At 37.4% G+C, this 22,896-nt stretch overlaps 1 protein-coding gene across 1 annotated transcript in view; it reads left to right on the forward strand.

The window, feature by feature from the left end:
- LOC109374878 (cadherin-12-like) overlaps positions 1–22,896 on the forward strand; it is a gene marked incomplete at its 3' end in the record, with an annotated part of 570,697 nt that overhangs the window by 239,176 nt on the left and 308,625 nt on the right. The window contains exon 2 of the mRNA XM_019629831.1: positions 3,934–4,079. The remainder of the gene's footprint in view (positions 1–3,933; positions 4,080–22,896) is intronic.

Raw genomic sequence — 22,896 nt, forward strand, 5'->3', positions numbered from 1 at the left:
CACCACAAGAAAAGATGCAGAGAGGTAATATTTGAATCTGAAGTTTATGGAGAAGCAAGATGAGATTATTTAAGAGTCATAAGGTCAACATCTAAACCATTGTCTTCCTATGACGATAGTCAAGATGAAGAAAAATCTGTGAAAAATCTAAGTGGAGAAGTTCCTGTATATATAAATCGCAAGCTTCCTACCAGCTCAGAGTAATTTTTCTTTTATTACATCACAATTATAGTTTTCAATTTTTTAGAACAACTTAGTAAATGAAGAAAGAGAGGCTTCCATTTAGATACCCATTGGGATTCTTCATTGGTGACACCATGACTCAGACAAACATAATCGTTAGACATGGTGAGGAGAAAGATGCCCTGTCTGGAACGGAGAGCATCAGGTTTTCCACTAAGTATCAAAGACCAAAGGACAATCACCTGCTCTTTGCATTCCTCATTTCCCACCACTAAAATATGAGTACAATACTTACCATAACCTATTTCACGAGATTCCTGTAATAATCTAGTGAGATAATAGGTGGGACATTTCTTGGCAGAGTTTAAGGGCTGACTTAATTTGCATTCCCATCATGATTTTAAGATATAGAATTTTTATTAGAATCCTTGAAAAGCATGGTCACAATGTTTCTGTGTAATATTAAGAATGTGTCTGAGCATCGCAACACTTTATGAAATGGTAGGATTCATGTGAGGTTTAAGAAACTTCTAGATAAAACATGAACAAACTAGAACTGGATGTGTCTGCTCTAGAGTTTGTTCTCTTTTTCTCTCTTATTCTCTCTGTCAAGCAGTTCTCTTGAGCTTTGGTATTACTTTACTTCTCTTTGAGAACTGAGATATCAGAAATAATCATCATTTTGGCCCAATATATTTCTAGTAAATGTTCTTTAGGTAGCCATATACTAGAGTAGAGTCATTTTCCTGTTTAAAAAACATACAGGAATTACTATTTTTGAGAAAAAAGGAGAATGAATTGCACAAGAGATAAAATCTTTTGAAATTGACCAATTTGTGCTAATGAAATTACATCATTTGGAAATTCTAGATTGCATTTATTTTTTTTAGGCTAAAGTTTATTTTTGTTGAACTTTTTTTTGCTCAAATATGTATAACTATTTATTCTAGCTAAACTGTCACAATATAATATTTTACAGTAACAAAGCAAATTTTTATAGGATATAAAAATGTGTTTTGCAAGTCGTAAAAATGAGACAATTTTCCTATGTTTTTGAAAGCAGGTATTTTTTGTTGTTGTTTTTAATGTTTGGGAATTTCTAAACATCAAGATGTTGCAGATAAAATGACCTGAGGTTTAATTCTGGATTTGCTCTGTACTGGTTATCCAGCATTGGTAGATTTTACTTCACTTCTCACAGCCCTAGATTAATTAATAAAATTTAAAAAATATATAATAATGCCTGCTTAATGGTTTTAAGGATTTCCTGGACAATACCTAAAGCTGAAATATGTACCAAATATTTGGCGTACAGCAAGCATTTAATATATAGTGTCGATAGTTATCACTTTGTATCCTTTACTCTCTCCACAATGTAGTGTCATTTTGCTTTGTTACTCATAAGTGTGCTTCCACATAAAGTCATTTGTTTACTATAGGTTAAACACACACAAACTCACACAGCAGAGCCACACATACTCTCTGTAGAAAATGTTTACAGTGAAACATCCTTGGATCCTATGGGAACAACAAGCCTAGTGGTTTGGAAATATCATCTGTGCAAAGGGTTTTCCAGGTAGAAACTGTCCACTATGGCCCAAAGCTAGCTTAACTTAGAGTGCCCTTATTTTAGTCAGTGATGATAGGCACTAGTGGACAAGCTTGAAGAAAATAAACACTGTCTGAGGGTTTTAAGATGTTTTAAAAAGAGGTCCCTGTTTAAGACTCTTAGAATGACAGAGTGCTTCAATTGCATGACCACTAAACATCAGGGCCCTGGAAATCCATCTGATTTTCACTTACAAGCACTCTGTTAAAAACTAGTCAGGATCATTGCAGAAGAAATTAGCAGTTACATTTCCTGTACTGTTTATTTACAATTTATGTATGTGCATCAATTTTAATCGAAGCAGCCTCTTTTCTAGTAGAACACTCTGATGTCAGTCTATAATTGGGTGACAAGTTTCCTGCTGCACAGCAGAGGCTACTCGCCTTCTCCTGAGATGTATTGGTTGGGTTTCTTCACCTCAGCTCTCACCCTCCACCAGCTGAGGGAGCAAGAGACCTCCGCTGTAGGGGACTCGGGATCAGTCCTCCTGGAGATTTTCAAGGGTGTGTAACCTGTTTCAAGTTCAAGAGTCTGCCCTGTCATAGCAAATCAGTTACACTGACTTTTTACTGTGTCTAAGAAGTTCTATCAAAGACCTTATATTTTAATTAATTTTTTTAATGAAATTTACTTGGGAGTATATATGGCAAACAAATTCTCCATTATGTTTTATGCATCACTTTATTGAAATTTGGGGTTTTTCTAAAGTATATGTAAATACTAAAATATTATAATGCAAATATAGCCTCTCTCTCTCTCTCTCTCTCTCTCACACACACACACACACACACACAAGGGAATGCCATATGTCCCAACTGAGACCTCCTTGGAAAAACAGAAATGCTGAACATATCGAGCAGTACCATTGTGAGAGGACTCTAGTTAGCTTTCTCCCCAGCAATGAGATTTGTCTCCCCCTCAAGACATGCAAATGATTTTTTTCATGTGCTCATTTTATGTTATTTGAATACTTGCCTCCTATATAATTGAGATCTGTCAAAAATCAACCTTTGGGGCTTTAGCATTTAGTTACCTGACCTTTTTGATAGAACTGTCTCTCTTTGGAGAAGTGATAACTTTTTATGAAAGATGGTCAGGTGTTCCGTGAGTGGGTTTTAGCAGATGATTCATGGCACACAACTACATTTCAAATGTTTGACAATTTGATTCTCTCATACCCTTGCTTGTTTTTGTTTTAGAAAAGCAGTATTTTGACAGATAATAGAAGCGATAATTCAGTAAGGCGTAATGGAACCCCCTATGTTACTCAGGTTAATAGACTTATAGAAACATTTTTGCAAGTGCAATGATCATTTAAAATGCTATTTGCAAAACTACACAAGCAGTGCTGCATGTTCCACATCTTGGCTGGAGTCCTTTGTAACAAACTCCCAAACATGCTAATTTAGCATGAATACTCCTTTTAGATAGATAGATAGATAGATAGATAGATAGATAGATAGATAGATAGATGTAGATGTAGATGTAGATATAGATATAGATAGATATAGATATAAATCAGAGAGCTGCACTCTGGAGGCTGTGATAAACCTATCAATTCATTGTACTTAGACAAAGGTTGAAGTATGTACCAGGCTCAGGGCAAAAACTAACACAGCTATCTCTTTTGTCATGTCGCTTTAAACATTTTTCAGTTTAGGCTTGTCTTGCAAATCAGTTCTATCAGTCTGTTAATTGTTTTACTGTACCCGATACACAACACGAATGCACCTGGCGAAACAGCAGGGGAAAGCGCATTTGTTTAAGTCCTCTCATGGCTTAACACCGTGGCTAATCGTGCAAATCATAGTCATAATTGTAGTTCATCCATTAGGCTGGAAAAGACAAGATTCCCAAGTGGCCTTGAGCCTATTCCCATTCCCAGGAGACCCACGGACCGTCCGCGTGTGCACGGGGAGTGTTCTCTGCTAATCAGGTCACTGATTATCTCCAGCTCCGGGACCTGGCAGGCGCCTATCACAGCGGTTAGGGAGCTACCAAATGCACCACGCTCGCCTCACGGAGGATTACCGCTAAGAAGCATCACTTAGTCCTCATTCACTCCCCAGAACCTCCGAGGATTTCAGCGTGCATATATATTTATATTTATTTATTTTTATTATTATTTTTTGTTCTCTTAGACAGTGAGGGGCTCAACATAAACAGGAAAAAGAAGCACAGCATGAAGCTACTTGGAGGGTGTTGATTGAAAACTTCGATCTCCCCAGCCCATTCAGGGTTTATTTGACTGATTTCTCACCTCTTCACAGAGCATATTTCCATGAAGGTAAGTGCTGCTTGATGTGGGTGACTGCATCGCGCCGGATTTCTGCATTGAAAGTTCTTACTGACTAAACTGACATTCTGCACTGCAGCAAGTGACTGTTTATCTCAGGAAAAGGCTCAGTTCATAAGCAAGTGTCCTAGAATGAAAGCCTGCGTTTGGATAATGATATTGCAGACCGATTTCTTTTTAAATAATAGCACTTGACTTCCATCAGGAGAAAATAAAAGCCACTATAAAAAAAAAAGTTAATTTCTCATTTTACCTTTTTCATTATCTAGAGAACTGTCCAGTGCCAAGGTAACTTGATTTGGATTGAAGGGTTTTGTTGATGTCATATCATATGTATAATATCCGCGTCTAAAACCTTGAAAGTTAAATTAGATGGACAGAAAATTGGCAAATGAGAGTTGAAATTGTGTGCAGCTTACTACTTTTAACATCGTTCCTGCTCTTCCTCTGGGTTTCAGGATTTAGGATTAAATCCTTGAGTGTTTTAATAGTGTCCATTTAGGAATTAAAATTTAAATGATAAGGTTACTGATGTAGCTATTAAGAAGAATAAACCAAAAACAGTTAATATACCTTTGGTATGATTTATAGTTCTTATACAAGAGAGATGGATTTATTTTATGACAGATGAATAAAAAAGAAAGTAAAATTCTTTCTGAAATGCTTGTTTTAGACTGGAGAGTTTGTCAATAAGAGATTAATTTTATATGTTTATTAAATCTTGGATTTTATGTCTCAAGTTGCACTTTGTTATCCAACTAGAGTGAAGTGAGGAAAAGCTTGCATTATATATAGTTTAGGTTGATTAGATAATTTAGGTAATAAACCAGTCCACATTATTTCTTCTGAGCCCATTTTCCTTATAAGTTTGTTAAAAATATCTACATAGAATGGAACCAACTTTTTTCCAAAGTTAGATCGAAAAATCTAAACTTTTTTTTCTACTTTACTCTGCACATATAAATATAAACTGATGGTTTTCTCCCACATTATGATACATTTCTATGTAATCAAGAATTATAAAATACTTCTATCACTATGATTATAAATGACTGATTGATTTGCTAGCCCTCTTAGCATGTGAGTGAATAATTGCACCCACTTACTTCTTTATTATGCAGTGCTTATACTTCAAAATGCTATTCAAATAATGAAACAAATGTCCTTTAAAATATAAACATATATCATTATAACATTTACACTTACACAAATTGAATTTCAATCATTAATCTGTTGTGCTAAAGCACTGTGTAAATATCTAGCTGCTTTTGTGGAAAGGTTTATAAAGCGATCTTAAATGTGGTTTATAGGATGAGCACTCATATTTCATGAAATGTTGATTCTGCTTTCCCTCCTATATGGGTATCCTGAGATGGGACATTTCATCACGATGTTAGAATATGGTTTATATTAATTGGCTATCTTTCTGAAGTTTTCAGGGGAGCTTTTTAGGATGATGTTGATGTTATGGCTTCCTCCATGGGAATAAACTATTATTAGGATACCCAGAGGTGCTATCATGCACTTGCTGGTTGTCTACATGGTTTTAGCCAAACCCTGAAGACATTTATTACCTCTGTTGCACTGAGACTTCTATCTCTTTTCTCTGGGGGTAGTTTCTCAACTGAATCAAAGATATGTGAGAAAAGGGTGTGTCGACTACAGTTACTGTCACTGTCTTTGGAGTCATCTTTTTCTAAGCAACTTCGATTAACAGGAAAAGGCAACATTAACCAAATAGCACCACATTTGCTAGTGCTAGTAACAAACACGTCCATTACTGAAAACATCTCTGTATGTTAGACTATTCTTTTGCCAAGTTAAAAATTGATGGTGGTATCCTACCTAATGAACTTTTAGGGAATGTAGTTTACTTGATGTGTTGACCATTCAAGAATATGTGTAACGTATAATGAAATATTTGTGGTTAAAAATGAAGACAATTGTAGTTCTTATTGAAAACGATACATCTAAAATTTCTTAAAGGGCTTATCACTGCAATTGTTGTCTTAATTTGCATTATATAGACTGAAAAAGGGAATGGAGAAAATCTTGGGTAAAATTGAAAATTAGGAGCTATTTATATTCAGTAGCACCTGCCTCCTCAATTAGGCTTCCTTTTTTTCCACTTATATTTTTCTTAGGTGTCACCTTACCTCTAGTTCTGTATTGAATCCCATTTTTTAATCCACTTGATGGTAATTTATTCCTTCTGTGAGATCAGAAAATGTCTTATGAGGTAACCTCACTTAGAGTAGGCAGTTTCAAACTGTAAACCAAAAAAATCTGTGATAACTTTATAAAAGTTGCCTTAAGATTTATAACCTTTTCCTCAGTATATGGTATTTTCAATTAAAACAAACAAACAAAAAATGGGAGAGGCAGTGTCTAACAGGCCTGCTAAATCCCAAACAGCAAGAACATATAATCAAGTCAAATATTGTATGCATGATCATATAATCAAGTCAAAATAATAACATGGAGGTTACTTACCCTAATTTTCCAAATGAGGAGATGCAGGCAGGGGAAGGGTGTGTAACTGGGCTAAGGGCATACCACAGGCTCAGATCAGGCTGCCATGATCTTTATACTTTATCACTTTGCATGTGGTAACTTTTTCCAGTATTTGGTGTGATACTCATGAATATTTTAAGATGAGTGTTCAGATAGTACAGCTTAATTACATTACCTTCAGACTAGTTTAACTCTTGGCTCACTCAAAAAAAAAATGATTTTGTAAATTCCATAGCCACCACTGTTTGAAACAAGAAAATACTTTGTTCTTTTAGGTTCTGAAAGAGTTGGTGCTCAAGTCTTTGCATCAAGCTAATTCTGATCACTGCTGGCAGAAAAAGCACTCTACTATACTGATAATCAGTACTGGAGTTTAGTATCTGTAATATGTACATCTTTCTTAGAGGAGTTGACATACTCTCAGGAGACAATCAAATAAAAGTATATATAAATTCAATGCCACTTATATTGAAATTAGTTTAAAAGAAAGTTAATATATCATGTTCATGGCAAAAGATATCCACAATACTGACAAAGATAAAGAACTTAAGTTGGATTGAGTATTGGAAAATGGACTAAAAAAAAAAAACAGACTTAAATGTATAGGAGTCTATTTGCTCTACTTACTGTATATGAGTACATATATATTATCACTATACATATGTACATATATGCATATATATTTGCACAAAAGTATTCCAATTTTGTATATTGATTCAAGCAATATGTATAGTGAAAATGTATTTTCTGCAGTGGAATTCATTGTTTTCCTCTAAGCCACGCATCCTTGGCATATATCGGAATCAATGGCTATGTGTCTCAGAGCAGCAGATTTCTGGGTCTCACACCTGGAGTACTGATTTAGTAGTTCTGGGAAATGATGCACGAATGACAGTTCTGAGACATACAGGTTATTCTAATGAAATCACAATAGAAAAGTATGCGGCTAGATTACTGGGATTTAAACAATTTCCCAGGTAATTCTAATATGCAGACCAGGTTGAGGATCGCAGCTGTCGACCAGCAATTGCATCTGTGAACAGGCATGTAAATTATGTGAGGCTCTTGTCCAGTGGTTGTGGCATGGTGCCTGAGACCGTGCATTTCTGACAATCTCCCAGGGTTGCTGATGCTGCTGGTCAATGAGAAATGCAGCTCTCGTTCTGTCTCACCTCCCTTCTGCCCTATGGCAGCCACAGGTGGATGAATGTTCAAGGACTTTCCATAGGATGTGACTGAACAGCCCGCCTCACCTGGGTCACAGTTTGATAGAACTTCTCAAGAAGCTCTCTCCATGGCAGGAGAGTGAAGGGAAGTTCGGAGTCAGGTCAAAACTGAGAACCATTTTTTTTTTATACTTTAATCTATTGTTGATTCCTACTTACCTAGTCTGGAAATAAAATAGTTGAATGTTTTAGAAAACAACATATTGAGGTAAGCATTGCTAAGATATGTAATTCTTTGCAGTTAAGTGGGAGCAGTGTTTTCATTGCTTTTCCAATCCCACTTCTCAATGTGTAGAAAATTTTGGTTTTAGCACCACCCAGGATAATTCCATACTAACGTTCATAATTTATCAGAAAATGCTGACTTCTTAGACAATGTTTCAGTTCTTTTCATCCTAGGAATACAGTCCCAAGGTTTCATTATTTGTCAGTTCAACTTTCTTCTCTCCCAAAACTAAGTGACAAGGATATTGATTTCAGCTCTCTCCTCTAATTTAACCTTTTCTCACCTTCTATTCCCAATGGTCACATGTTCTTGATATGGATAAAACCTGCAAAACACTAAAGACAATATCATATTTCATTAATATAGACATGCATTTTGGATCATTTATATTATCATTTTAATATTACACACCTACTCATAGAATTTTCTATTACTTCTCCATATTTTTTCTTCCAGGATGCTTAACATCGCAATAGCCATGTGCTTTTAAGAGTATGTGCTGTCTCCCAGCATCTCATTAGACATTAGAATGTCAGCTCCATGAAGGAAGATTTTTTAAAATTGAATTCATAGCTGTAACACAGTGGCTAGAATAGTGACTGGTATAGGGCAGATTCTCGGAAAATACCTATTGAACAATGAATGAATATCCCAAACTAATCATTTAATTGCATGGTCTGTATGTTAACATTGAGGCAAGTACCAAAAAAACCCCAAAAAACAAAAAACAAACAAACAAAAAAACCCCACAAAAAATGACTGCTTAAGACTATGTAAGATTCAAGCACATGTCTCAAAATGCTTACATTCATCTACTTAATTTACTCAGTATTATTGTGTTCCTCTTAAGTATCCGGTACTATGTTAGATGCTAGGGACACATGTTGACAATCTCTAGCTCCTGTACATTATGGACTCTGCCTACAGGTAAGGGGGCAGGCCAGAGAGGGAACAGTTACAGTACACTCTGGGGAGCAGTCATGGAAGAGATATAATGGGTGATTTTAATGCACAAAGAGTAGCTCCTGACTCAACTCTGTGGGACCATGGGATACTTTCAAGAAGTTTCCAGAGCTACAGATTGAAGGATAGCTTGAATTTAGACAGATGTAGCAAATGTCTTAAGCCCCTAAAAGAAGTCATGTTGAGTGCAAAGGCACAAAGATATGAGAAGAGCATCCCTGACACCCTCCAGGACCACATTAGTCTGGCGTAACATAATGATAGTGTTGTATGCATAAGAAGGGGAAACTTCATATTTGCCTGTGTGAGGAAATTGAACTTCAAGCGAGGAACAATGGGATGCCATTAAGACACTGTGAGCTGAGCAGCCTCTGAGCTGACAACAGGTTGCAGGATGGCTCAGCTTAAAAAAAAAAAAAAAAAAGACACTGAGAATGGGAAAGACAGATATGTTGGTGCTCTACTCTGAATCTTGCATTTTATTTTTCACTGCTTCAAATTGAATATATGTGTGTGTGTATATATATATATATATATATATATATATATATATGCAGATATAAATATAATTAAGATGTATTAAGACATATATTAAGAACTAAGGATAAACTTAGTTCTTGGTTGGGCTGAAGCGAGAGAGAATAAGACACTCTTAAAATCCTGTCCCAAGGATATATAATTCAGATGTAGGACTTGGGACAAAATAAGAGGTTAAATGAGCATAAATTTGGCCAGCGTGTATTCATATGTGACTTTCAGGAACTCTATTGCACGATTAAGTGAACACTTTTATTTCAGTTTCAGAGTTCCAGGAAAATGGCAGACTATGGGCGGTCACGTCTGTGAGCATTGCCATGGGAAAGTGTTCACCTTCTCCTGCTTCCTGGCTGTGTCCTAACAGAGGACTCATAGTCTTGACTCGACTCTTGCTGAATAATCAAAGTGAGCTAATCAAGTTGAACGTCCCTCAACTTCTTAAGAGGATAACATTTTGACCCTTTCATTTAAGAAATAGAATACTAGGCGGTACTCTATTTGGCAGGAACTCTGCCTCTTTCGTGCTGTACTTAGTTGTTAATTGTAACTAAAATTAAGTCGGAGATGTAATTTACTCACAGAATTTTTATCTTACCATTCTATATAAAACACTACCCTCCCTCTTCTTCTTCCCTACTTTTCATCTAACATTTAACACTGATTGTCTGACGATAATGGGTTCTCCAATGGACAATAGGTTCTGTGAATATAAAAGCCTGATTTTTTTCACTGCTGAAGCCTCAGTACCTAGATCAGTGTCTATCATATAGCTCGTACCTATATGTTATAGGAAGAAATGAAAGAAAGAAGGATGGAATGGAGAAATGGAGAGAAAGATCAGAGAATCTTCCAGTCTTGACCCTCAAAATGATGCATCCTGTCTTCACTATTTCACTAAGTGACACTGTAACCTACCCAGTGGGTCAAGTTAGTAATCCAGCTATCATCTTCGCCTTACTCCTCACACCCTATACAACCAAGCAGCATCTGGACCTTTCGATTCTGCCTTCTAAATCTCTCACCTGGAACTTCATCCTTGCCTCCCGACAGTACACACAACCTTCATCTGTCACTTGCTTGTGGTCTCTTTTTATATTCCTTCTTTCCACAACATAATGGCCCCTACTGTCAGAAGATTGACCTGTTTAAACACAGATTGATTGTATTGTTCTGTGTTAATGTCTTCCCTCACACCGTTCCCTTTTTGTAGAATATAATTCACCCTTTCATGTGGCATCCATTTCTATGCAACCTCTGGACGCTGCATCCCCTCCAGCCTTGCATAACAGCTAGCAGTCTATTTCCCAGACACCTTTTGGTTCCTTATCCCTGAAATTCATGGTTTCTCTCTGTCATATTAAGTTGACTTTTTCCATGGCAAGATCTCTTGACCTGCAAAAACTCAAGGTGTCACTTCATTCAAATAGTTTCCAGCCCCTACCATTCTAGTTGAAATGACCTTCCTATCAGTTTGCATAATACACTTTATACCCCGTCCACTCCAATCACACAACTCGTTATATCATCTCAGAATGCTAAATTCCAAACTCTTTGATGCAGGCTCTATGCCTGTTTTGTTCACTGCTGTATTCTCAGTAACAGGCACTAATATACATAAATCCTAAAAGGGGTAGGTAATGCATTTCTCTGAATTCAAGAACGATCTTTTATCCATAAGCTTTTCCTTCCACTTGGGCAGCTAAATTCCTGCCATCCTGATTAGAATCTTGTTTTTTCATGCCACTTTCATAAAATGTCAAAAAAAAATTACCCAAACCCAAAAACTATAGTAATAATAGATTAATTAAAAAACTTGCAATGCCTGTAACCACTGAAATAATGCATTTCATATATCATATCCACCTCTTGGACTATGTAGATAGCTTATCCTTTAATGAACAGTAAAAATTGTTCACACACGTTGGTAAAGGTCACCTGTTTTCAATCAGCTCTTTTCTGTGTAATAACTAGGTGACATTTCAGATTCATTTGTGATCAATGAACATTCATATTTTAACTCAGAGGCCCATACTCTTTAGAAGTACCACTGTTATCGCTTCTTATTTCATAAAAAGATGATATTTAATGCAGTCACACTAATTCTTATTCTTAGGTTTTTTGATCTTTAGAAGAAAATGTAGACCAAACAAACAATAGAAATTGGCTATTCTTAAGCATCAGCAATCAAAAAGCACATCCTGAATAGATACTCCTTGGTCTCTCGCGTTTAAGAATTATTATACTGTTTTATTTAATATTGCCATAATTAAGATGTATTTTATTACTTATCCTTTATACGGGGTAAGGTGAAATACTCTAAAAATCAATATAGAGTAAACAGCAGCATTAATTCTGGAAAGTATTTCTCTCAGATATTTAGAAGCAATCTTCCCTGGGACCATAATCCTCAAAAGGAAATTGCAGCCCTTGTAGAAACACGGTTTGGGTCATCTGAGTCTAGGTCTCTGGATTTTTCTAAAAGCCTTCACAAAGCACAAATGACATTTTAAATAGCTTGTCAGGCAAAGAAGTGAATTTTAATGCAGATCCACCAAATATAATGTTTTTTTATCAGTGCCCCTGAAGGCAAACATCCAAAAGGCAGAGGAACATAATACCAAGATAAACACGGTGACTGGTGTCTAAGGAGGACATGATAATGAGATATTAGAGAGAGATCTTTTGTCAGGAAAAAAAAAGTAAACAGGTTTAATATCCCACAATTCTGTATCCACTCAGAAGTAAAATTAGACATCAGGATTTTTTTTTTCTATTGGATGCTATGCTATTTTGTTTTGAAAATATTTGAGAAAAAAAGAACATTCCCAATTATGCTCTGGCTTGTAGGCATAGAGAGAGGAGTCCAACCCAGAGTTAAGCAATGATGAGTGAACATGATTAACACAAAAACTATTTTATGTGAAGTAATGAAAGTGTCACGCTGATCTTTTTAAAGAAGTAAAACTGGTTGTGTCGTGATGGTTATGTCACCCTTTGCCTTGACTGCCATACCATTTTATGAAGCTGCCAGCCCTTTCACATACCCACGGCCTTCTATTGGGTTGTTGGAAAAGTCATGACGTCTTTTTTCTGTTTTTCGTTGCAAAAATGCGTCATGACTTTTCCGACAACCCAATAGATCTTTCCGAGTCCAGCTCTTTCAGACTCTTGGGTTACCTACACCTTGTGAGTAAGTAGTCACACACCTAGAGACACAGAGCCTGTGTATTATCTTTTGTTTGTGTGTCTGATGTAGTAGTATTGCACTCTAGAAGTTTGGTGGTTCTGATTTAAATGGAAGCAGTAAAGTTAAATCGCTTTGCTTCCCACAGTAGTTTATTCCATCTTTGGAACTTGGCTGGGAAAACTCTTCCCATTTGAAACAGAACTGTGTGCTCATCAGTGTCATATCATATACCTTAGAACCATATAAATAAAGTATCCTTTGACTGCATTCAGTTTGTTCTGAAAACATGGGATTAAAATAAATCAACAAATCAGAAAGGAAGATAACATTCTTCTTCACGTAAAAACTAGTTTACTTATCGATTGTGCCTAGGCTCTGCCTCCTTACGGCTTTATTGCTTCCTTACAGTACGCATCTGGGTTCATGCGTCTCTCCAACATTGCCTCTTAGACGTACCACAGCTTGAGGCTATTGAAAGACTGTTTACACTCTCTCCTCTGACCCAAATAAAAAAATTAGGCCCCGTTTTCCTATCTGCTTGTTTTCCAAATATTAAAACTTATCAGGATCGGTAAACATTTGAAAATCATGAAGGTTGGTAAGGAGGGTGCCCCTGCTAATGTCACACATATGGCCATGTTTCATGGGTTTTGCACACTAAGAGGAAATTCCAGAATTCACAGCATGATTGTCCACGTGGAGCCACTACCGATGAAAGTAAAAGATGTCTAAAAATCAGCCCTTTCATTTTGTGTGTAAACTATGTACTAGATATAGCAGGATTGTTAAAGTAAGGTGGTAATAAAAAGTAGGATTTCCATAGGTTCTGGAGTGTCTTAACTAAATCTGACAAGAGCATAACAACACATGCAAATGGAAGAAGCGTAGCTTTTAGGTTGCTAGATGGAATTTCAATACAGGAACAGTTTGTTAAGCATTATGCTGTTTTGGTGTTAGTTATGATATAGATACACACACACACACACACACACACACACACACACACACACGTCCGCGCGCCAGAAATGCCTGTTTCTAGCATTTTCCACTAGATAAATTGTCAGATAACAAAACTATCATTTATTTATCATGTTCATTTAAGATGTGCATTTGATGTGCAGGATGCATTTGAAGCATAGTTTCAGTCATTAGTAACTATGTAAAATGAAAGTACAATGAAAAGAATAAAAATCATATAGCATTATTCTCTTAGCCAAAATTATGGGTGTTTTCCTTTGGGGGAATTGACTGAGAACAGGTACAACTGGGAGGCTTCTGAGGTGCTAAAATGGGTAACTTGATGTGGATAGTGACACATCAAGATAGATAGACAGAGAGATGATAGACAGACAAACAGGTAGAGGTATACACACATATACCAAGTATGATTTTTAAATAATTTTGTGCATGGTTAGCTAAGAACTTTGCTGTAATTATAAATAAATTATCTGGGGTTTTTAAATGAGACTTATTTTTATTGTAAATGAAATAATACTTACTTTATTTGGTTATTTTAATCATGATGACTTTTTTCTTACCAATGTGCAAGTTAAGAGCACCATGCAAAATCACATGGGGAGAGGCTGAAGCAGAAATGAAGTAATTGCCCAAACCTTTAACTATGCAGATACATTTTAGGAAAAAGTGAAAAGAACATCATACTTTTTAGATAAGGGCTCTACAATAAGGACACTTTACCAATACATGTTCTTCATAAAAAACAATAAAAACCAATTTAGAATAAAACAGACGAGCTGCCTAAACAGAACAGAAGCCATGCTACTGAAAACTACTTCCCTTCAACAGCATTGCCCTGGAACTCTAAGACAAAATCTATGATTCCCAGTATAATTTCCACCCTTTAAATTGGGGTATTGAAGGCCCTTGTGTTAGAAGGGCAACTAGCAGTTTCTTCCTAATCAGTATTGTGATCTATTGGGTTGTTGGAAAAGGTATGATGCATTTTTGCAATAAAAAACATGGGAAAAGTACATCATGGCTTTTCCAACACCCAATATGTTCAACTGATGGACTAAGGATTGAGAAACTGGGGCTGGCCTGCTTTGGACACTGAGGTTTGGTGAAAAGAGGAAAGGTCTATTGCATGAGATAATCAAAGGGACAGAAGGCCCAACAAGGAACTACAGCCTGTCCCAAATCACAGGAACTTGACACTGAGGGAGAGCAAACAGGAACACCAAGGAAAAGGGTACAGAGAGGCCTAAACTAGACTGAGGAGGCTTCAGGGATTATTCTGGGGCCGATTTGCACGTCATTCCCTGTGCTGATACCCAATTTTATAGGAACAAGTAAGGGGGCTTTGAAAGATGTATATTTAAGGTCAATTCAGTGTAAGCAGTTTCTGACTATATATGTGGCTTGCATATAAGATGCTTACTGAAATGGAGCATTGCAGATAGCAGTACAGGGAGTTCTAAAAGTGTAGATAGATGGTAGATAGATGATAAATAGATAGATAGATATGTATGTGCATGTGTGTGTATATATATATAATCTTATTAATTCATATATTTATATGAATTATATACATGTATATGCATATATATGCATAAACACAATTTGCAGAGGGCTTCTGTAACGTATGCAGAAAAATGAGATGTAGCATGTTCTTGTTATGTTCTTATTTAAATCCATCTAGACATGCAGAGTTAAATCCTGTGATCAGCATGAATGCATACTGCTTTGTGTTATTACCAATAGGTTGAAACTGAGAAAATGTGTGTGTGTGTGTGTGTGTGTGTGTGTTTGTGTGTGTGTACATATCGGTGTGTTTGTGAGAGAGAAATACCATTCAGAAAAATAGAGTGAGCATTTTATCCCCAGGCTTTTATTCCCTTGTATGGAGCTAAATTCAGTAACAAGAAAGTACAGAAAACAAAAACACAACAAAACAAAAAACTGACAAAACATGTTCTGTTTTGCAGAGAATTATGGAGGAAGAGAAATTCTCTTAAAAAAAAAAACAAATTTGATAGCAACAGAATAAGAGTCAGAGGCTCCTTTGCTTCTTTGCACTTAAAAAGTATAAAATATATGTTATTATATTTCCTCGTTGGTTCATTTGAGAATTAAACGAGAGAAAGTGTGAGAAAGCACCCATCAGACTACCTGATGAATAGCAATTTCTTAAAGAAACATAATTGTATTTCTTTGCTGTTCCCAACCTCCTGGCATCACTGGGAAGTACATCCAGGACTGTGAAGTCCATTGGACAGGGGTTGTGATGTAACAGAACTGGTTTTGCAGTTCAACAGATTGAATTTTCAGTGTGACTCCACCACTTGCCTCTTTTGTAACTTTAGGCAATTTTCCTTACTTTTCATTTTTATTAAATGAAGTTTTATTAAATTTATTGGGGTGACAACTGTTAGTAAAGTTACATAGACCTCAGGTGCACAATTCTGTAATACATCATCTATGTATCACACTGTGTGCTCACCACCCAGAGTCAGTTCTCCTTTCATCACCATATATTTGACCCCCTTTTACCCTCTTCTAATCCCCCTCCCCCTTCCCCTCTGGTAACCACTAAATTGTTATACAATGGAGAAAAGAACGCCTCTTCAATAAATGGTGCTGGGAAAATTGGAATGCCGTGCACAAAAGGATGAAACTAGACTGCTACCTGTCAGCATACACCAAAATTAACTCAAAATGGATCAAAGGCCTAAACCTAAGAACTGAAACAATAAACTGCATAGAAAAAAAAACATAGATACTAAACTTATGGACCTTGGCTTCAAAGAGGATTTTCTTTAATTTTGAGCACCTGGTTTCCCTCTCGAGTATAATGCAGGTAATATCAATGACCTCAGAGGTTGTTATATAATGAGATGCCATAATAAATTTGCTTAGCAAAGTACCTGGCTTGTAACAAGCACATTGCTGGCTGAGATATTGTTATTATATTCACTGGGTGGCCCAGGTCCCCGTGGATTGCTGGCGTTCCCCTTGCATTCTCTCATCCTCTCAGTGTCAGTGTAATCGGGATCCTTGTCCAGTGTAATCGGGACCCCAGCTACAACCTTGCCCCAAGGTCTCTAATAATTTCAAGCTGGGAAAGCCACTGTTTACCCAGATGGAAAATTAACTTTTATTGAGGACCTAGGACAAGTCACATGTCGAGGTCTGGGATAAGAACATAGAGTCTTATTTTCATCAAGTGCCCGCTTTATGATGGCTTGGGACCCATTGCCTTGACTGCTGCCCCGGAGCCACTCATCGTCTCCCCCGGCTGTTTGTGGACGCTCCCAAGGTGCTCGCTCATTCTCTCGCAAACCAGATTCTTGCGTTTCCCTCTCTGACCTCCCGCCATCTGCCAGGATGCTCTTGGGAGCTGGCGTCTCCTCTGGGCAGCACTGTTCCCTGCCCTGGTCTGCATTGTTCACACAAATGAAGCCACAGGAAAGAACACCGTCTTTCCCTTTATGGCGTTTTCCTTACAGCTTGAGCTTGGCTGCTTCACTGAGGCACGCAGCGTGTATAGACGGAGTGACAAGTTTTGTTTTGCTTTCGTAAAGCAAAGAAATAACGGTAGGGAGTAGGATGCAGAAGATGTAAGTCAAGTGCGAGGCAGTATGTCAACGCTGAGGCCCGCAAGCCTGGTTCCTGAATGTTTCCTCCGTTAACCCCCACCTGCCATTGCCCAGGCCCAGCTTTCTTTCCCAGCTGCACTGCATTCAAGTAGATCTTCCTGCCCCGAGGCCAGGACACACCTCCAATGAGGAGTCAGGGGCATGACTACAAACTCCATCCCAGGCTTTGATTCTTGCACTCTCTTTTTAATGTCTAGACTCTAACTCTTGTAAGTATTGGTTGTGAGAATGTAGTTATTTCCATTTAAAGCAATCCCCTTTTTTATTCTCAACCACTAAGCTATTCTTAGTAGAAAAATTAGAAAATACTCTTACATAAATTGAATCCGTATTGTTCATTCTTAAATGACGCCTTGTGTAGGCTATCATTCATCCAGTAAGTTGAACAGAACCAAACCAGGTTCTCATTCGTTCTCTTCTGCTGGGAAAGTGTGCAGTGGAGTCTGTCGGTCCATTCAGCACTCACTCCTCCTGGGCTTTGCTCCTGGAAGACAACTATGTGAACAATCACACAAGCATGGATCTCCCCCAGAACGTGCCTAACCAATCTGGCAGCTTAAACAAATTTGTATACATACAAAGAAAACAAAAAACTCAAAGAAGCAGCATTTTGGAAAAAAATACCCTGCTCTCATTTCTAATAATAACAGGACAATTAGCTTCTTATTCTCTTATTCTAAGTTGTGCGAATTAAAGAAACATTGCTGACATTCAGCATAAAAAGGGACCCTACCCCACAGGTTTCCCATGAATCCACCTGTAACGCTTAATGCCTAGGCAGGTGACCAGCACAAAGAAGGAATAAATATCTGTTGCTGAAAGCATAAAGCAAATGGGAGTTTTTCCATCATCTAACATTTATAGCTTTAAAAAACACTACATCGGAATCTAGTTTCAACCAGTTATCTCATTGCATTCTGTATGCTCTTAGAATTCTCAATGTTCTAGAAACATTAAGACAAATTTTGGGAAGTTATAATACATTTAGCTCACATTAGATTTTACATGCATGCAAAGTGGTAAGGGTATTTATTATTCAAAAACAAAAGACTTATCTGCAGGCCTCTAATTTAGAGTCAAATAAGCTAAAATAGATTTGTTAAACCTATTGCTTTCCCCAACATGAATGTTTGAAACCCAAGTGTCTTCCTAAACGATGATTTCCCACCTCTACTTTCTCCCTGGGACACGGTTCTCATTTTTGTCTTCTAATTCCCTAACTGTGTAACTCCATGTGCATACCTCCTGTTTCTCTCTTACATCCAGGCTGTCATTCTTCCCAGGACTCAGCCTCTTCTCCAGTCTTCTGGCGGCCAACCTCTTCTCTTCCATGCCCAGTCTCCTCAGCTACGAACCATGTAAAATATTGGGTTGTCGGGAAAGTCATGACTTTTTTTCTACGTTTTTCATTGCAAAACTGCATCATGACTTTTCCGATAACCCAATATAAATTTAACCTTGACACTTCCCGGTGTAAAGCTCACAAGGGTTGCTCTTTACTAAATGAGTTCCACTGTTTCTACATGGAATATGAGGACACACCCCAACTTCTTTATCCTGCCTTATCTGTCGCCATTCCTTTCCTTGTGCATTACCCTTTAGTCACTGTGAATGGTTTGCAGACACATGACTAGGCATGCGCACTCACACGCATGCTTGCACACACACACACACACACACACACACACACACACACACACACACACACACACTCATCCCTAATGGTGTTTTTAGCCCTCTGTGATGATGGCCGTGAGGTCCAGCGTGCTTGAAATGTATCTGCATTTCTCATCCTTCTCCTCTTCCGTACCTTTTCTGGTGAATTCCTGTTATGTCTTTGAAACTCAAAATTAACATCGCTTTCAGCATGAAGCTATTCCTGACCCCTCACCATCAGCCTAATTGATTATCTATTTTATTACATTTGCCATATTGCTTTCTAATTTTCTCTTCATGGATTGGTGTTGCCTGCTAGATTATAAACTCTATGCAGGCCCGGACAATGTCTTAAGTTTGTTTATAACCTTGGTATCCTATACTGTGTCTCTCACATATTAGTACTACTTGAGCGCTAATTTTGTGATATGGGAACATATATACGAAATAACATGCTCTTTAAGGACTATTCGTTATAAATAAATAAACTTTTTTATTTTTATAAAGGTTATAAATAAACTTTGAGTAATGACTTATGAGACCTCGCTCATCCTTTGTTACTAATTATACATTTTGACCTTTTTTGAGTATAGTACCATCTTATGACTCATTGATTGGAGTGTCTTTTTTGTGTCAGAAACTGGGCCAGGTCCAGTGTAACTATAACCTAAAATAACTACCAAAAAAGCATCTAGGTACAAAGGTAGATAGTGCTCTGAAAGAAATGTGAATGGTGTCAGGAACGTGTAGAAAGGAAGGTCTTGGTTTAGAGGGACAAAGAGAAGCTTTGGAAGAATTGATGTTTGAACAGGGATCTGAGGATGGGCAGTTAACTAGATGGAGAGGAAGGAAGTCTGTGCCAGGTTACTGCAAGAGTTCATGCCGTAGTAAGTAGGATGTTGGTGTACTCAAATAATCGAGGAAACCAGGGTGGTCAAAACAGAGATGGGGGTACACAGCCATATGAAAGGAGGCTAGGGCAATTTTAGAGAAGGAGGTGGGAAATAAGGCAGAAATGTGAGAGGAAAACTATGTTACTTAAGAAATACATTAGGGTTCATTTGCATTGTAGTAATGGAGAGAGCAATGGGTGGATTTGAGAAATACTTTATGAGAAAAGTCATCATTATTCGATGACGATTGGACTGTGATGGTTATGAGTATGAAGACTGATTTTCAGAGCTGGTAGGTTCTTTCACTGAAAAAGACATGAATCAAGGTGGACCAGTTTCTTTGAAGGATCAGCAGAAATATCTACTAGGTCTGCGTTGGACTAAGGATTTTAGGTGTTTTTTAGCATCAGAGTTCTACTATATGACATTTTTGAAATCACAGATATGGACAGAATGTGGAGTGAGGTATGAGAAAGAACTCACTGCCCAACCATAAGAAATTCCAACATTTGTAGCTGTGTGCAGGCAAGTGAGAGGAGAGGGTTCACCCCTAATTTGTTTTTATGGATGTGTTTTTATTACACTGCATACTTTGTGAGAAAGCAGAAAAAAAAGATGTGGTTTTGCAGCACCAATATAATGCAGCAGCCAAAGTGGGATTCTTTAAAAAAAAAAAAAAAGCATGTATTAAAATGAGTATTTATCATATCATCCAACAGATCACTATAAAATCTACCTGAAACATGAAAATTATATTTCTATATGTAGTGTCACATATTTTTTTTTAAATGTGTTCATTCTGAGGTGAGGAATATTTTTATAAAAACCGATTCTCTCGATTGGAATGAAATGTAGATCAGTGGTCATCATGCAGGACAGATCATGATGACTCAATATGAGGATTAATTACAAAAGTAATCATATCCGTTATCTAATTATTCAAATCTTAATTATCACTCTGCTGGCCCAATTAGGCCGGAACACAAGGCTAATGTTGGAGATGGGCGGACCCTCAGCATCTGTGCCTAAGTGAGAGGCATCTGTTGCCAAGAGGTGAAGGGATGGAAAGTGTCAACTCACCAGCTGTGAAGTGAGGAAGCCTGAAAAGCACACAGGAGCTGCTGGGATTTAGCCCATGAGGGCGGGAGTGGAGGTCAGCAGAGTCCACTGACTTGTATGCTCCGGAAGGGAAGATGTGTTAATTAACCCTCTGTGCACCGCAGACCGCAAGCCATTGCTTATCTCACTGCTGGGTGCTACCATTAAAACAGGAAAAAAAGTCATTTCTATTCCGTGTCATTCACACTGGACAATGCCCTAAAAAGAAATGAGCTAGCAACACATTTTAAATGAATGAATATGTTTTTATAAATGTATTTAGAATCACTTATGCCTTCTACCAGTTACTTGATTCATGTTATGTCTATTAAAAGAAATGGAATGGTACAGAAGAAACATTTACTTATTATAAGTATAAATAATAAAATAATAGAATCCCTGCTTGGCGCTACTGATTTTGACTTTCGTAGCATATAATATATAGTATCTCAGCAGCTGATATATGTAGATGCTATTATTGATTTTCACCATATTATATAGGGAGGGTTCTATTAATAAAGCTATTGATTTTCAATATATTTATTATTAATATTTATCAATCTTTCTTGTTGGCATAAAATCTTTGTTGAACTATAATCAGTTGTTAGTGAAAGGGAAGCAGTGTATAAACTAGGCCAACAGTGATTAGAACTTTAAGTCCATCAACTTGACCTAGCTGTGGATTCACTTTCACTGTTTGTAGGGAGTGTCATAGGTTCAAGTTTTTATTAATTCACATTTGGAATGTGCGAATGAAAGAGTGTTTACACTTACTGAAGTTGGAGAATGTTAATTTACATGAAATGTGTATACCTCTTGCTTCCAAGTGTAATTGAACGCTTTCAACTTTTCACATTGGTTTCACAGAAGAAAATTACATTTCAACAAAATTAGAAGAGTTAGGGGAGCTTCTTCAACATTGCAGCTCCATGTTCCCTTGTTATTGAATCACAATAAGAAACCCCAGTTAGTTCTCTGCTACTGAGCAAATTGCTTTCCACAATTATGGTTTATGTGTTAATGGGGCTAGCTTCGCATTAGGAGAATTATTCCAAACCAGCAATGCCTCTCCATGCCGCAGAGCACAGCGCCCTGCCTACTTGACAAAATCCATGCCTCCCATGTTGCCTCTAAGGGAAATATATAAATAAATGCTTGCCAGTCTTGCTTCCGAGCGAGTTTTAATTGAGGATAATGAAACAGCCGTAGCTTCAAAGTGAGAGAATGAAGCCCACAAAGCCCTTTAACGTGCTAATAGGCAGAAGACATTTGTAGAAGTTTTGTGAGATGGTGTGGCCCCGTCATAGGGCAGGTAGGTGACAGTTGGTCAGGTTGAGCTGCGATGACCAGACCCGTTTTTCCTATTTCTATTTCTGATGTTGACTTGAACGAAGGATTCAGGATGTCGTAGAGTCCGAGCCTTCGACACTAAGCATCCTGCCCTTTCAGCTTTAGGGCATCTGCATTCCACTCACTTAAAGGAAATGACCAGCAAGCATCAGAACCCTTAATTATACATGATTAACTGTTTCTAGTCTCCACATCCTCTTCACATTTCAGTTGCGTGTCACCCACAGAATACCTCTCTCCGTTTAAATCACAGTGACAACATGAACAGCATGTGTGTACTTTTAGCTAAGCAACTTCCAATTCAAGTGGGTTGCCTCAGCTGTAAGACATGAACTCAGAAGTGATAAAGCATGGCGCTGCTTCGGTAAAATGGAATAAGAAATCACTCTGACAGAGAGCCTAGATTCAGGCCTGGTTTGCTAACTGTTTTTTTCTTTTTTTCTTTTTTTTTTTTTTTTTCCTCTTTCAAGGTCGATGTTCTTGATTTTATGTGGAGCATATCTTATGTGACAGCATAGGAAGAAATGTAGGCAGCCAGGTTA

The sequence above is a fragment of the Hipposideros armiger genome, unplaced genomic scaffold, assembly GCF_001890085.2.
Source record: "Hipposideros armiger isolate ML-2016 unplaced genomic scaffold, ASM189008v1 scaffold_869, whole genome shotgun sequence".
Taxonomy (NCBI): domain Eukaryota; kingdom Metazoa; phylum Chordata; class Mammalia; order Chiroptera; family Hipposideridae; genus Hipposideros; species Hipposideros armiger.